Genomic DNA, 14,121 nt, shown 5'->3' on the forward strand with positions numbered 1-14,121 from the left:
CACACTGGCATCACGGGCAACCTGCAGGCCGACAGAGCAGCTCGAGGATTCGTACATAACCGAGCACTCAACACGCCGGCTGCAGAAGACCTGGACCCTGTCGACCTCGAGTATTCAGCCATCGTGAACTACCACAGAGGGCGTCGCTTGCGATATCCACCACCCCATCGAAACCTAAACACAGAAGATGCCGCTGCCTGGCGTAGGCTCCAGACAGGCACTTACACGAACTTACACATATTACATAGGATACACCCCACAGCCTACAGAGACGAATGCCCATGGTGTGGGGCCACACCAACCCTATACCACATTACGTGGGAGTGCGCACTACACAACATAGAACACCCAGACAGGAACACCACGAGGGAGCAATGGGAGGCACTGCTGTCCAGCTCGGCCCTCGACGACCAGCTCAAGCTGATAAAGAGAGCTGAGAAGATGGCAAGAGCCAGCGGAGCCCTGGACTAAGGGCCCCGACCATTAGCTGTTTTTTTATTATTATTTTAATAAAGTTTATCTATCTATCTATCTATCTATCTATCTATCTATCTATCTATCTATCTATCTATCTATCTATCTATCTATCTATCTATCTATCTATCTATCTATCTATCTATCTATCTATCTATCTATCTATCGGCGACGGCTTTGGGAAGCTTTTTAGCTGTGTCCGCGCGATGTCCGTTTAATCTGACGTTCATTGATTGTCCTGTTTCACCGATATATTGTTTCTTACAGAAGGAACATTCAAGCATAAAAATCACATCCGAACTTGTACATGTGAAGCTATATTTCACTTCATATGTATAACTATTTGGGGCGCTTTTAATTTTATTGTCACTTTGAAGGTGCTTGCAGGTTTTCCACCTAGGGCGACAACATGCTTTTATTACGGGGGAATGCTGTTGGCTGACGTTTGCGTGCACTAACATGTCTTTAAAGTTCTTGTTTCGGCGATAGTTAACCCTGGGTACATCCGGCAACGCTTTTCTCAGACGCTCATTACTTGATAATATGGGTGGTATTTTTGTAGGATGTTATGTTTGGGAGTACATTAGATTATTTTGTTATAGAGGCTGGTGGTCTGTCAGATTCTGGTGTAGGCTGTTTCTTCGCTAATTGTGACTGTCTCCAATCTTGACGCCACATCATAAGCTCTATCGAGAGCAACTTGTGAATAGTTTCTTTCTGCTAGCGTTGATTTAAGGTCATTTAGGTGGTGGATATAATCGTGGTCTTCGCTGCAGATTCTTTTTATACGTTTCGCTAGTCCGACAAAAATTCCTTTTGCAATGTCGCGGGTGATGACTGTTGTAGTCTAAATATTGCTGGCTATCTGTAGGCTTCCGGTAAAGTGTCGATCTGAGTTTTCCGTTTTCTATGTAGACCGTCGTGTCCAGGAAGTTGATCTGACTGGGAGAGTGGTGAGCAGTAAATTTAATACTCGGGTGAAAGCGATTGAAATGGCTAATTAAGTCGGTTAAGGCGCTTGTGCCGTGTTCCCATATTATAAATATGTCGTCAATGTAACGAATATAGGTGTGAGGTTTTAAAGGGTAGGATTTCAGCAGGTCTGCTTCAAGCTGTCCCGTGAAAATGTTCGCATATGTGGGAGCGAATGGCGTACTAATGCTAGTGCCGAAAATTTGCAGGTAGTATAGAATCGAATTCGAAATAGTTGAGCGTGAGAACTAACCTAAGGAGCGATAAGTAAACTTCAGGAGCGTGCGCTTGGGGATTGATTGCGAGGGATCTAGAAACGGCTTCAATTCCTTGGGAATCATGGGAATGTTGGTGTAAAGGGCAGAAATATCCAAAGTGACTAGAATAGCGCGGTCGGAAATGATTTGGTTGGCGTTGATGCCGTCGATAATTCGAAGGAAGTGCGGCGTGTCTTGAACGAAAGATGGGAGGGTGGTGGGTATGTTTGACAGGTGGTGATTTAAGAATTTAGATAGTGACTCAGTAGGTGTGTTGTTATTAGACACAATAGGCCGACCTGGGATTTCTGCTGTAAATATTTCTTCGACCGGAACTTTTTGTATTTTAGGAAGAAGATAAAAGCGGCCTGCTGTTTTGTTCTTGGGCATCATGAAACGATATTCAGATTGCTTGATTAGTTCCCTGGACAGGAGCTCCGCTATTGTGCTTATCACAATATTGCTGTAATCTGAAGTTGGGTTAAAGTCGAGTTTTCTGTGATGGGTGTGGTTGCTCTGTTGTTCAGAGGCCTCATTCTTGTACTTTTCGATAGGCCAGACTACGATACTGCCGCCTTTGTCTGCTGGTTTTATTACGATATCATTCCTTTTCGCAAGTTCTTTAAGGATTTGGTGTTGAGCGGTGGTCAAATTTTTGCGTTTCCGGCAATGCCGCGTTGACTCTAGAATGTCCTTTGATATCAGTTTTAAGTATAAATCGAGGTCTGGGCACTGTTCGGTTTCCGGTGTCCACGTGCTAGGTGGTCTAAGAGAGTCTCTATCTTCTTTTCCTACATCTGGTCTACCGAAAAAGAACTCCTTGATGCGCATGCTTCGTGAAAACTCTGTTATGTCTTTGTGGAGTTCGTATTCGTTTACTGCGTTGTTCGTCGGACAAAACGTTAGACCACGTTTCAGGAGATCAACTTCTTCGTGGCTTAGAATCTGGGATATGTCTACTACATTTCTGCAGTGCTCTGGATGCTCGCCTGTAGGACTGTCGGCGAGGAAAGCATACGTCGCCTTGAAGAAGACAAGTCCAGTTGTCGAAACGTTGGCTCCAGCATTCACCTTGTTCACGTTTTGTTCAGTTTCATTAAAGTATTTGTACTCAACTTGTTCATTTCATGGCCTTCACGTTTTTCATATCAGCGGCATGCACTTCTTTGCTGGTTTTGAACATGATATAGTTCTAAAGCTCGTGTGATATTTTCTTTTAAATAGATAAAAAGGTGGAAGCATTGATATCAGTTATTTTTGGCACAGTCTCTTGGGACACACGAATATATTCTTTTATGAAAAAACACATACTTTACATGTCTTGAGAGTGCGTAGTGCTCCAGAATTCGTTTGCATCATCTTTGGCAATGGCAATGTAGTTATCATTGATGTATTTGATCCATCGACAAATTCTATAATAAGCAGGCCAAGCTGGAACATTACCCCCAGATCGAAGTTGCTGGCTACGCCACTGCTAGAATGGGCATAACAATCGACGTGTTCAATACCGAACGGCAGATAGTGCTGCGAAGGCCTGAGAGTCACGTCGATATTGTCATTGTTGCAGGACATATAGACATTCGGTACGATTGACGTTCATTCTATTGCTTCACGCGTTGCCATATTACGTTTATGTTTTTCCTGTGTTGTACGCTTCATTCCTAATGACTTGAAGGTGGGTGCGCTCGGCGGTAGCACTTCTCAACGGGCCAATGAATGCAGGCGATCAAGAAAAGCCGTTGCATCCCATCGTAACTACCAAGCGACGAACACTATGGACTCTTGGTGGATGAAAGAACACTAGTACCACAGCAAAGATGTTTGCCGTGGGTAGAAAAGAAGCAATATGCCTGCTGCGGTATTGTTTCTGACTTGATATTAAAGCAGTCCCACGTACGAAAACAGTTCGTATAAAGCGCCTTTAAAGATCGTATTGTGACGTAGTTCTCGTGTGCTGAAGTAAAGTTTTTTTTTATAATATCAGAAGGCTGTCTGTAGCCTTTTGAAATAATAAAATTATTTTGATTGCATTGCTTCATGCGGCGTCATAATACACTCTTGGTTTTACTGTGTTCTACAACGTGTCATTCCTAATAACTTGAAGGCGGCTGCGTTCGGCGACAGCGATGCTCAACGAACGACACCAACTCGATTTGCAGCTTGAGTGGCTGATTTTCATAAGCATCACATAATTATTTTAAATGTAAGGCAAACCTCGAGATATGTATGGGATAGTACATTATGAAGCACATATACGCAAGATCTACCGTATAGACTCGTGTAAGGGCCGCGCATTTTTTCACAATTTTGACAAGGTGCGGCCTTTGCACGGGGCCGAATCTAATGGTCAAAATGGTGCCGGCGCAGCCGCCGACTTTTGCACACCCTGAATCCTGTGCATACCCTGCCTCTAGCCGCCTCTTAGTGGCACGGGGAAGTAAGCAAGACGCGAAAATTTGCCAATGCGCGCGCGCGGCATCGTAGCACCGACCGCGATTGCTTCGCCGTTTGAAATATTCAATCTCAAATTTTTGGTTGCCAAGTGGGGGGGCGCGGCGTTACACGACTTTATACGGTATGCGGTGCTATATAAGTTACGGCGACGTAGCCAATAGTTTCCAACGTAGTGGTCGCATACTCCTCTTTACGCGTTTAGGAATTTCAACATTATGCAGTTCGAAAGCAGATTTAGAGTCGCGATCCATGCAGACTGCATTATCACGCGACTGTGGATTACTGTTTGCGTGATCGGCTAACTTTATGCCATCCTTGGGATAAGTTCAGTTTACCAATATCTCCATGATCGGCATACCTTACTGTTTTTGAATTTTTAGTGTGTAAAGGCGCTTATTAGTCACCGGCGTTTGGGACCGACCGTTAACGCAGGGCACAGACTCTCAGGACGAGAGGCATTAAAAAGCGCTGAAGAGGACGAGCCACTAGAAAGCGCTGGAGAGAACGACCCACCATATCGTTCCAATCCTTCTCTACAATTACCCGCGTGGACGAAAAGGGAGCCGCCACCTGGCGACCTAGCAGCTTCTCACTGAGTTGGTCACATTGGGTCTTGAAGCGGACGACGTTCACAGTGCATTGTCCACGTCGCGAATGTTCGAAGGTTCAACGGGCTCGATCACGTAGTTGGCCGAAGCCGTTTGAAGACGCGGTTGGGGCGTTCGTACTTGAGCAGTAGTTTCGAGCAGAGCCTAGGGGCAGGGGAAGGGACCGAGAGCCACGCAAGCGCTCCGGGGAAGAACGTGGGCGCAGAAGTGGTGTCACCGTGAACGGTCTTCTGGCGCTCTTTGTCATTTGAACTGAAGGCCCACGAGAGGTCGCGACACTCTTCAGCATGTATGTGTGTGGCGGAAATAGGCGAACGCGCAGGTGCATCCGGCTTGAACGGAAGGGTTGCATCGATTCTATGCAACTGGCGCCGGCCGTACAATAAAATGAAAAGCCAGTGGTGATCTGAGAGGCGGTATTGTAGGTGCAGGGTGCGGCGGGTAGAATGGCATCCCAATTTGGGTGGTCAGAGTCTATGTACATTACGAGCATGTGGCTAAGCATGCGGTTAAAGCGTTCTATGAGGCCATTCGCCTGCGGATGGTAAGCAGTAGTTTCGCGGTGCACAATGTGGCACTCTTTGAGGATAGTTTCGACGACTTCCGACAAGTAGACACGTCCGTGATTGCTGAGCAACTCCTGTGGTGGACCATGACGAAGTATGAATCGGCGAAGCAGTAGGGAGGCAATTAACTTCGTGCGCTGTAGACGCTGGGACGGCGGCAGTTTCCGCGTATCGTGTGAGATTGTAAACAACCGTATCGTGCGTGATTGGCCCAACCGTTGCCAGCAGATGTCAGGGGAAGTGGTCTATACAAATCGGTGCCGTTACCCACTGTGGTTGTTTAGTGGCTATGGTGTTGGGCTGCTGAGCACGAGGTAGCGGGATCGAATACCGGTCACGGCGTCCGCATTTCGATGAGGGCGAAATGCGAAAACACCCGTGCACTTAGATTTAGGTGCACGTTAAAGAACCCCACGTGGTCTAAATTCCCGAAGTCCCCCAATACGGCGCGCCTCATAATTAGAAAGTGGTTTTGGCACGTAAAACCCCTTAATTCAATTTTAACTTCTCAGTTGCGAGTCAGCGCCCGTCCAGTCGTCCTCTTTCCTGTCCATGTTTTTACAAGGAAGCTGCTTAGGGCTACTTCCTTCATCTATTGTGTCCGCGTGTAGATAAAATCCCGAAGGTAGTGCAATACCGGCCCGACCCGCGGCGGAGGTGAAGCACGCGTTAAACACTGCCCATGCGTGAGCCGATCCCGATGAAAGTGCAATGCCGGGCCGACTCGCGGCAGAGGTGGAGTTCCCCATTAAGGGGACCACACACAGCTTCGCTGGTCATCCTCCTTCACAGAATAGAAGCTCACTGAGTTAGTTTTTTTTTATGGGGGGGTGGCTGTTCTTGATAAAGCTTAACCAACTAGCCCAAGTGTCCGTTCTCCTACAATTTAACTGTGTTGTTTTGCGCAAACGCAAGGCGTTCTTTGGACGATTGTTCGGATGTTTGGACCACCTTTGGCGCCAAGGGCATTATGGGAACAATATGAGGATCAGTTTAGGTGAGTTTCGGTTTTGAAGGCCACGTGCAGCCACGTCCTCCGATTTTCGCGCACTGCAGTGTTGCTGAGCTAGACACAGCGGCCGCCACGTGCTGCAGTGACGACTTCGCTTAGCAACCTTGGCATCTAGCCACTCGGAAAACGGTCCATGGCTTCTGGGGCTAAACGAAGTTACACTATGCAGGGGCCTCGTTTTTTTCTTCTGGCATCACTTGTGGTGCTCGAAGTTTCATTACTTCTGTTCAAATATTAGGCAAGCTAGAATAAACGGGCCCTCCTCCACTGCTCCCAGAGATGAGGCCCCGGGCTATAGGCTCCTTAGGACCCCCCTCCCCCCTTTAGTCCAGCACTGATTCACATACCTATGCGCAAACGCTCACACATACACACACATGCATTCATGGATTTTATAAAAGCGTTCTGCGAGAGAGATTTCTGCCGAAACTAGCTATAACATTGCGTGTTGCACTTAAAACAGAATGAGCAATGTATCCTACGTGCCTTCACTATATTGCTTTGTACTTCAATGCGGCTGGCCTTTTGTCCTCTGCCATCATCTTTGATTGCGAAAAGTGCACCTCATGAAGAGTCTAGAGTCTACCCAGGAAGGATTATTCGCAAATTTCTGGTGACAGGCCAGCCCTTCTTGCTTATTTGTTTTTTTGTTTACATTACTGGGCCTCGCTTATCTTCAAGTCTTCCCGCTCACAAATCACTTCCCTTTCTCTGCTTATTTGTTTTCCTCCGGCGTTTGAGCTTTCGCTGTTCCTTGCTTCATTCTTCCATGCCTCCACCGCAGAAGTGCCACGGCTGTTTGAAAGCCCGTTGTCAGTCTTGGCGATTTCATTAAAGCAAGGAAAAAGTGTCCCGGTGTTCCACTTTCATAAGCTTTTTTACCGTCGCGCGTTAATTCCTTGCGTTGATATACATCCCTACTGAAGTTTATTAAATGAAATAAATCGAGCATTCTTTTTATTTGTCTTTGATTTACACCCGCCGATTTACGTCGCTCAGCAAACCCTCAAGACTTAAAAAATACAAGAAAGATACGCTGATCCCCTTGCTCCTCAGGGCCCCGCTCTCCCCTCCATTGGCGGCTGACATGTTCCGTCCTCAGCCTATCTCTTCGCCTTTTTCCTTTTCTTTCGGTCACCCCCGTCAGTCGCAGGCAATGTGGACACAAAAACACGCGCTACTGTAAGTGGCCTAATCTATTTTATTGGTCCAGCTGCCAGATTAATGACCCACGCCTCCTGACCGCGTCATCTGACCTAGATTTTTAGTCGTGCTCCACAGACTGTCCACACCCCTTTGCTATCCGGTTCTCTCCCCCCTCTTTACTTATCCTGGATGGGGTGGCGAAACGAGCATCATTATTCCCGAGCTTGTACGCTCCGCACGCTAACATTTGTTGTTTTTTCTCCATGGCAGAATTCACAATAGCTCCTTTTCTCTTTGTTCAACCGGCTTCCTGCAGAGCTGCACGTTTGCTGATACGATCCGTCGGGAGCACTCTTTGGCTCCTTTTCTTTTTCATGTCTTCGTTTGCCTTCTAAGGACAGTCTTTGCCGAAGAAGTTGTCCTTTTATTCTCATTGTTAAAACTGCCTTTTCTCCAGTCTTCGCGAACACGTCGAATGCAATATATGCCTGAAGCATTGATCTAGGGGCTCCGCTTTTGTTCTTGCTCGCTAGATAGAATGAGCTCACAGGAAGAAAAATTAATCAGGCAACTCAACAAGGTAGAAGCGTTCCGTATTTGTAAAGCAAGAGATGTGCACTTCATAAATAATCTACCCAGAAAAGTTTGTTCACAAATTTCTGGTGACAGGCCAGAAATTTGCGAATCCCGACCACGGCCGCCGCATTTCGATGGGGGCGGCATGCACACCCGTGTACATAGATTGAGCTGCACGTTAAAGAACCCCATGTGGTCAACATTTCCGGAGTCCCCCACTGCGGCGTGCCTCATAATCATAAAGTGATTTTGGCACGTAAAACCCCATAATTTAATCATTCTTTTAGCACAGCTCTTACAGGTGGCTATAATTCTTACTGATATGCTTCTAAAATGAAGGGGCTGTTACACGTCTTAAGCACAACATGCTACGTACGAACGGCTTTATGGCTGACAGATAGGATTCTTACAAGGAGAGGCTGTTACACTTCTTAAGGACAGAAGGCTTGTGCAGACAGCGTTAGAGCTGAATGATATGATTTTAACACGATGCTGTTACATTTCTTAAGGATAACAGGTTCGTACGGGCGTCTTTAGGGCTGACAGATATGATTCTAACAAGAAGGGGCTATTGCACTTCTTAAGGACAGCAGGATATTACAGAGGGCTGTAATGCTTACTGATGTGCTGATAAAAAGAAGGGGCTGTTACACTTCTTAAGCACCACATGCTCATACGGACTGCTTTAGGGCTGACAGATACGATTCTAAAAAGAAAGGGCTGTTACACTTCTTAAGGACAGCAGGCTCGTGCAGACGGCGTTAGATTTGAATGATATGATTTTTACAAGGTGCTGTTACATTTCCTAAGGATAACAGGCTCGCACCGACGACTTTAGGGCTGACAGATATGATACTAAGAAGCAGGGGCTGTTGCACTTTTTAAGCACACCAGGATATTACAGATGGCTATAATGCTTAATGACATGCTGATATACACCCACTCCTGCCATAGCCCTAACGGGCTGCGGTATGTATAAATAAATAAATAAATAAATAAATAAATAAATAAATAAATAAATAAATAAATAAATAAATAAATAAATAAATAAGGGGCTGTTACACTTCTTAAGCACAACATGCTCGTACGGACGGCTTTAGGGCTGACAGATGTGATTCTTTCAAGACAGGGCTGTTACACTTCTTAAGTACAGCATGTTTGTGCAGACGGCGTTAGAGCTGAATGATATGATTTTAACAAGGTGCTATTACATTTCTTAAGGACAACATGCTCGTACGGATGGCTTTAGGTCTGACGGATATGATTCTTACGAGAAAGGGCTGTTACACTTCTTTAAGACAGCATCTTTGTCCAGAAGGCGTTATAGCTGAATGATATGATTTTAACAAGGTGCTTTTACACTTCTTAAGGATAACAGGCTCGTAGAGACGGTTTTAGTGCTGAATGACATAGTTATAACAAGAAGGGGCTGTTACGCTTTCTAAGGACAGGAGGCTTGTGCAGACGGCGTTAGAGCTGAAAGATATGATTTTAACAAGGTGCTGTTACACATTTAAAGATAACAGGCGCCTACAGGCGGCTTAATTGCTGAATGATATGGTTCTAACAGGAAGAACTAAGAGGTGATGTTAAACACCTTAAGGACAGCAGGCTGGTACAGGAAAGCAGGAAAATGCCACCAGCAATGTCGAAGATATAGTGAAAGAGGAGGATGAGTTCTATACTGACCTGTATAGTACCCAAGCAGCCACGACACCTCCCTTTGAAGTAGTAATGAACAGGTTACAGAGGGCTTCTTCTATAACTAGCGATAAAGTTAGAAGGGCCTTGCAAGACATGAAACGTGGAAAAGCTGCCGGAGAAGAGGATTACCAGTTGATATAATCAAAGATGGAGGAGACATAAGGCTTGAAAAACTAGCCGCCCTTTATACGAACTGCCAATCGACTTCAAGGGTACCAGAGAACTGTAAGAATGCCAACATTATACTAATACACCAAAAGGGAGACGTTAAAGAATTGAAAAATTATAGGCTCATTAGTTTACTTGTCGTATTATATAAAATGGTCACCAAAATAATCTCCAATATAATAAGGGCAACAATGAACTTTAGTCAACCAAGGGAACAGGCAGGTTTCTGGAAAGGATACTCTACAGTGGTTTAAATCCACATCATCAATAATATAATGGAGAAATATGCAAAGTACAATCAGCGTCTCTATGTGGCTTTCATAGATAACGAAAATGCATTTGATTAAATAGAGATACCAGCAGTCATAGAGACATTACGCAATAAAGGAGTACAGGACCTTTACGTAAATATTTTGGAAAATATCTACAGAGGTTCCACAGCTACGCTAATTCCCCACAAGTAGGAAGGTACCTATAAAGTAAGGGGTCAGACAAAGAGACAAAATCTCTCCAATGCTATTCACTGCGTGTTTGGAAGAATTAGTCAAGTTATTAAGCTGGGAAGGCCTGGGAGTAAGGCGCAACGGCAAATATCTCAGCAGCCTTCGATTTGCAGATGACATTGTCCTGCGAAAGAGTACGCATTTGGGCTGGTTGGTTCATTATTACGAGCAGTAAACAGCGCTAAACAACAGGACAAGGAGAGGGCACAGACAACAGCGCTCACTAACAACCAAGTACCTTTATTTTTTAAGTCAGCATATATATACTCCGCCGCTATCTCAAAGCACAGAATCAATAGGATTCAGCATGCGCAGGGGCAAAAGCTCCAAATAATGCGATAGGAAGCCAGTCTCTTTCGTAAGGAGAGAAATAGAACGAAGGCTTACACATGCTTCGCCACTAATAAGAATGTGGAAAGCTGCGGAAATAAAACGTGCGTGGTCATCGAGGTATTTTGACAAATAGCTCACATTTTTAAAAGACGGCTGGCAGCCACATTCATTGCAATGCAGAGATAACTGACTATCTCTAGCTCGTTTTTGAGCTTTGTTTGAGTGTTCGCTCAGGCGGTCATTGATGCACCGCCCCGTTTGACCGATATAAAAACGCTTGCATGAAATAAGAATCTTATAAACCACACAGTCACAACAGTCACCAACAAACCTCTGTCGGGGCTGTTTTTAGAACTTTTTTTGTTGTTCTCGGTCACCCGATGGACTTGATCGCACAGGCTACCTAACTTATTTCGGGCAGTGAACAGCAACCGAATGCCTGCCCTGTTGACAAGCTTCTTAAGATTATGCGCGACCTTGTGCACACATGGGATAACCGGAACCATTTGCCGTGAGCGATTGTCAGATTGAGTAGCTGCTGATTGCTTCCTTTTAAGGCTTGTTGCGAGGCTTTCAGCGATGTTAGTTGAAAGCGGTAACGGGAAACCTGCGAGCTTCAGTCTGGCTATTTGCGATTTGAAGCTTACATCCACTTGGTGGTCACAAGACCACATGAGGGCCGCCTTCATGCAAGATCTTGCAATACCGCGCTTGAATATCTGAGGGAGCAGAGGAAAATGGAAGAAGGCTCTAATGAGACCGAGGAGCGTAACCCCAACATACATGATTGCTTGAGCACGACAGCTCCAAGTCTAAGAAACGCAGCTTGTTATGTGACGGATGCTCCGTGATCAATTCAAAGGAATGTAAAACTGTGCGGAACAGGTCAAATATTGTAGCAGCAGCAGGCAGCGCGTCAGTAGTGTTAGTATTGTAAAAAGTCATCGACTTATCGCATCACTTTTACAGTGCTCGTCTGGCTGAGCTTAGTTCCAAGATTGCGGTCATAGCTGGCTAATAAAATGTCGCTAAGAATAGGGGTTATACATGAACCGATGCACACACCTTTCTTTTGTATAAAAAGCTTATCCTTAATGGAGACGAAAGTATAAAGCCTGTAAAACCTGATCAGCTCTAAAAACCTATCGACATTGATACCACCTGCATTCTGAAACTTAAGAACACCGTATTTGTCAATGCAATGGCCGACTTCAATGCAAACATCTTCTTGAGGGAAACAGTAATATAAGTCCTTCATGTCTACGGAAAAACTCGGACAGCCTTTAGACATTCCTCACGGAGAAAGGTGGAGACAGTACCTGTCGTCTTTATGAGGAAGGGGTCATCGATGTCGAGGAGGCACAAAAACATTTGCAGGAGTACTCTCACTTGTCGCTGACAGGTTCCGCGCTCCGCAACAATGGCCCGAAAAGGGCACAGTTCCTTGTGAGACTTGGGGCTGCAAAACACAGAAAGGCTGGTTCCTTTGCAGGCTTTTATGGAGCAGGTCAGCTTGGAGAGTCCGACTTTTTCGCAAAGCTGAACAGCCTTTGTTTTGACCTTGGCAGGAGCCACTCCATGCACTTCCTTGAAGTTGCCTAATTGCCTTGAAGTTGCCTCCATGAACGTGCTGAAGTTGCCTAAATTTTGTGAGCATTCTGCTCTGGATAAGACGGAACTGCTCAGCCTCGTCAGGACAGCTGCTGGTAGAGCAAGAACCGATGAAGCTAACAGATGCATCAAAGAAGGTGTTGACTGCCTGCCCCAGCAGGTTAAAAAAATTCGCTGAAGGCTTACCTTGGTTAAGCCTGGAAGATGGCGACAGCAATACCCTTGGCTGCCCCTTGGTTCGGCTGATGGTGTGGACATGGTTGCCCTTTGTTAAACTTATGGCCATACATCATCTGACATAGCGCAAGGCAGCGCGCCGACCACTGCGAGGAGCCGAGCTGTAGCCCCATTTATCCTCCTAGCGTGACGCTAAACCAGCGAGCGCCCTCTCTCGGTAGCGATGCAGCAGCGGCGCGCAAGGCTTCGCCTCCACCATCGATGCCGCGAGCTGGGGCCCCGTCTCTTGGTCTGGCGTGACGTCATACGGTCACGTGACGCGCAGCTGTGTAAGGAGGCGCCACGACCACCGATATGCCGAAAGTGCGAGCAATATTGCTTTCGCAATAAAAGGCAACACAGTTCGGATCCCCACAGCAGTGGCCATCGTTCGGGATGCGGGGCTCAAACTGCTCCTATCCGACAAACAAGGTGGATTTGTCCTGATGCCTGGTGGATTGTACAAGAGCAAAGCAGATTCGTCCATTCTAGGTAACTTCAAGGGCGTACATGGAGTGGGTCCTGCGAAGGTGAAAATAAGGGATGTTCAGCTTTGCGAAAAAGCCGGACTCTCCAAGCTCTCCAAATTCCACTATGTGAAGGTTCTAAAAACTCACCACGTTCATCTAACCTTTCGGACGCTTCAATTTCAACCGGTTACCATTTGGAATTTCGTCTGCTCCTGAATACTTCCAGAAACAGATGTCATGCATTTTACAAGGTGTCAGCAGGGTTGTCTGTCCCATGGATGACATCCTTACCTGGGGTTCGAATGAGCATGAGCACAATGAGACACTCAGAAATGGCTGCAGCTACTCGATCGTCGACGCTGGACTGACATTATATGAAACCAAATACTTGTTTAATGTCTAGTGCCAAGACAGCATACGACCCATCGAATAGAAAGTGGAAGCCGTTATGAAAACGGAGAGCCCACGAAACAGGACCGGGCCGCAGAGAATTCTTAGTATGGCAATATACCTCGCCAGATTCATTCCTAATCTCTCTGAAGTCCTGCAACCACTTACTATTTTGCTGTCAAAGAAGCAAGAGTTTGCTTGGGTTGCTCCACAACAGCAGGCGTTCAACAGATGGAAGTCGTTGCTCTCGTCGCGCCCTGTCGTTGCAGTTTACGATGAATCAAGAGAAACGATCGTCAATGCAGATGCATCGTCTTTCGCACTTGGTGCATTAATCCGGTAGAAGTAAACGAATGGTAAGTTTTCTGTCATCGCTTATGCTTCACGATTACTCTCAGAGACCGAGAAGCGTTACGCTCAAATCGAGAGAGAGGGTGTCGCTTTAGTCTGGGCTTGTGACAAGTTCGGCGATTATCTTGTCGGGAAGCTGTTCAAGCTGGAGATGGACCATAAGCCGTTGGTTCCCATCTTCACTTCGAAGAGCCTCGACGAACTGACAACCAGATTACAAAGGTTAAAGATGGGAATGCTGCAATACCAGTACGAGACTGCATACGTTCCAGGCAAAGACCTTCTAGCCGCAGACACTCTTTCCAGAGTG

Source organism: Dermacentor variabilis, chromosome 2 (genome assembly GCF_050947875.1).
Source record: "Dermacentor variabilis isolate Ectoservices chromosome 2, ASM5094787v1, whole genome shotgun sequence".
In the NCBI taxonomy this organism is placed as follows: domain Eukaryota; kingdom Metazoa; phylum Arthropoda; class Arachnida; order Ixodida; family Ixodidae; genus Dermacentor; species Dermacentor variabilis.